Below are 3,629 nucleotides of genomic sequence, written 5' to 3'. Positions count from 1 at the left end.
ATCGGCATCGCCATGACTCTGCATTCCAAAAGACGCGGGCCGTAAATTCCGGCTGTCGGCACCGGAGCCGTTCGGAGGCGTCGGGGGGGTCAGGGGGTCCGAGCTGAGCTGAAACAACATCTCCGTTCGCCGGCGGGCCGCGGACCAACATTCTGGAAACATAATAGCGCTTGATCTTCTCCAGGACTTTAAGTGCTACAGATGTGATACTTCAGCGGCGGACGAGGGCTGCAGGAATGCACGCAGGCCCCGAAACCTCCACAAGTAAAGAAGAGAGAAACAACGAGCGCGAGAAGATGGCGGCTGCCAAAACAAACGCCGTAGTGCGAGCCGGGTCCGGACATACTCGGTGCACTTCATCGGGGAGCAGTAACCCGTTCGCAGGAGCCAATACGTGGAAATTCTCGGGCCAGCCGACGGGAGCATACCGGGCTCTCCATCCCGGCTCCGGCGATCTCGGCACAGAGGCCCAGGCGTCCCTCTTCCCCCCCCGGCCACTTCCTCCGACGGGAACCCCGAGGAGTTCCCGGTCCCTCCGAGGCGCCCCGGGTCCTCCTGCTGGTGGGACGTGCGCTGGAACGCGCTGGAACTCCTCTGGAGGCCGGAGGAGCTCCGCAACCAGCCCTCGCTTTGTGAGGTACATGTGAAAACCATCAGCCGGCCTTCCTGCACGTCTCCCACGTGACGTCTGCGAGCGCCTGGACCGAGTATGCACACATGTGTGTGTGTGTGTGTGTGTTTTCTTATTGTCACCAAGGTACCGTTACACCTGAAAACTGCAGTTTTTCTTCCGTAGTACCGGCCCCCGAAGGGCGAGTATTACGACATACTTGACGTTCACATGCCAAACGCATTAGGATTTCTCCACATACCTGCACTGGGCTGGAAAACTGCAATATTTTTTTTTTTTTTTACTAATAGGAATCTAGCTCTGGGTCCCACATGTGATAATTTACAGCATCTTTACCCTTTGCTGTCGTTTGTGGCTGCGTTATAACCATGGACACACACGCAAACACAGACTCTGATAGCAGCATTTTGAATTGATTTTAAAAAATAGAAACAAATCAGGTGTCAAGCTGAGCTGTGTTTTATCTTTTCCACAATATGGTGTAATCTCAGGGAGGTTATCAGTCGACTCTTCCAACTCGAAACGGACGCCGTTTCTGCCGGAGCTTCGTTTTACGTCGGGTTCCAGGAAGAACCCCGATCCCGGACCTGCTCTGCAGCATCTGTAGCATCTCCCCAAACATCAACCATCTTAGTGTGTGTTTTTGTTTTTCTTTATCGCGTTTATAGCGCCCGGCCCGGCAGGAAGTTAATCCGAGCCAGGCGAGCCGCCGGGGTTACGGTATGACGACAGCGACGGGGAAACCCAGACGCCTTCTCTGGTTTGCCTGGTTGTCTGTTTGTGCTGCTGAGTGAAGAAGCCTGACAGAATTGTTTTCGAGTAAATACCTGCTGTCCGCGCGCGGGGCATGTTTACCACGGGCCGTTTTTAATTTGCGCGTTCAGCCGTGCTCCGGTAAACAAATCGGGGGCTGAGGGGAAGCGAGGCCACCGGGCGCCAAGTTGCAACTCGCCGCGGTCCGCGTGGAAACCGTGTTGCCGGCGTGTTAGTTTAGGGGTCAAGTGTGTTTGTAGCCGGGCAGAGTCGGGCTCGGGGGGCAGAAGGGCGCAGCTGTGTTTGCGAGGGCTGAAGTCCCTCGGAGCCGAGCGTCCGCGAGGAGAGTCAGACCACGAAAGACAACAAATAAAATCAAACTATTTGGAATAAAAACACCTTAAATGGCAAAAGCGGAGAATTTCCCGGCACTGTTTTCTGATTCGGTTTCATAAAGTTAACGGCCTCCCCTGGTACGACCCTTTCACCAAGACCGTCGGGAAGAACCGGGGCTTCGGAGTCTCCCGAAGCCCCGGGGCTCCTGCCGGTCCGTGCACGAGGTTCATCGGAGACGCTGAATTGTGAATGAATGAGTGAATACTTGTCTGTCTCTATCTAATATGTGAATGAGAGAGTGAATGTTTGTCTCTAGATCACATGTGTCAAACTCAAAGCCAGCCCGCCACGTCATTTTCTGTGGCCCGCAAGAACGTCTTAAAAGGTCTGATTTGGTCTTACAATAAATAAATCAAACCTATGCATTTATCATGAACTCCATTTCTCACTATTCGTGCCGATCACATTACCCGCGAAGCGACGGCATCCCGCCATTAGAGTGCAGTCTATCCGCATCAATGCTATTTTCAACAAGTGGAATTGAGAAATATAAATGATCCCTAAATGTCCAGGGAAAAGCTGATGCAGATGGAAGGCTGTTTCAAACAAGACGGGAAAGCCAACACATGTTTGTCCTTCAAACGGTATGTCTTTTCTGTTATGAGGCAGCGTCGGTTGTCAAAGAGTACAATCTACATTTTGAGACCAAACGCAGAGCTACAGCGAGTATGCTAAAGTTAGCCTTCCAGAAAAACAACAAATTGTCCAAAAAAATGAAAAGCCAAACTATGATGGCGGCAGAATGTGTTCACAAAAACACCGTAGCAGTGAAAGCTAGCTTTGTAACAGACCAACTAGAAACAAAATGTTTTTACATCAATGCAAATGCGTATGAAACATTTTGGATTTGAATGAGTCATAAATTCAGAGTTATTTAACATCAAGGAGTAGTTGCATTTATTTTACATTACATTTGGTTCCATGTATTCTGTAACCGTTCCATGTGGCCCTCGTTGAAAATGAGTTTGACACCCCTGCTCTAGATAATGCATGAATTAGTGAGTGATTGTCTGCATGTCCACAATGAGTGAGTGAAAGAGTGAATATATAACATTTGAATGAGAGGGTGATGGTTGATGAATAAGTGAGTGAATGTTTGTATGTCTGTTTGTGATGTTTGAATGAACGAGAGGGTGAATGTCTGCATGTGTCTACACGAGTAAATGGTTGCGCTGTATGTCTTTATATGATGATGATGAGTGAGTGAACAGTTGTGTGTCTTTACACTCGTGTTAATGAGTGTGAATGTGCGACTGCCTACTACACGTGACGTATGGATGGTTGTGAGTCGCTATATAATGATGAGAGAGTGAACGGTTGTATGTCTCTATATGTGACCCCTGTGGCGCTGCAGGACAGGCTGTATAGATAATGAATTATCCAAAACTGTTTCCTCAATACAAAGATCTCAAACCCTTCTACATTCGTTTCTACACCCGTCCAGATCCCTCGGTTGCTTTTCACTCATTTCCCCAATGTGAGGACGTTCTTGTCGACATAAAAAACAAAAAAACTGATAACCAGGGTTTCTTCTCGAGGTGTTAGACTGAGCCCTGCAGGATCTCTAAGCCTTCGGGATATTTTGGACGCTTTTATACCTCTGGTAGGTAGGTAGCTTGGTAGGTAGATAGATCTTCCTGGTGTTACTAAGTGACATACATCAGGTTTGGGTCATGAATCAGATCTTCTAGTTCTGGAGAACGTCCAGCACCCTTCCTCCTCCTCCTGTCCCGGTCCAGAGACCTTCAGTGGGGTGTGAGAAGGAAACCCTGGCGTGTTACTTGAAAAAAATGCGACGCCGCATTCCAAGTCGGGGAAGGCAAAATAGTAACATTTCACTCCTCTGGCC

Source organism: Fistularia commersonii, chromosome 17, assembly GCF_037954325.1.
Source record: "Fistularia commersonii isolate RoL2024-O1a breed Wild chromosome 17, RoL_Fcom_v1.0, whole genome shotgun sequence".
In the NCBI taxonomy this organism is placed as follows: domain Eukaryota; kingdom Metazoa; phylum Chordata; class Actinopteri; order Syngnathiformes; family Fistulariidae; genus Fistularia; species Fistularia commersonii.
The sequence above is the reverse complement of the archived record's forward strand: the minus strand, read 5'-3'. Positions refer to the sequence as shown.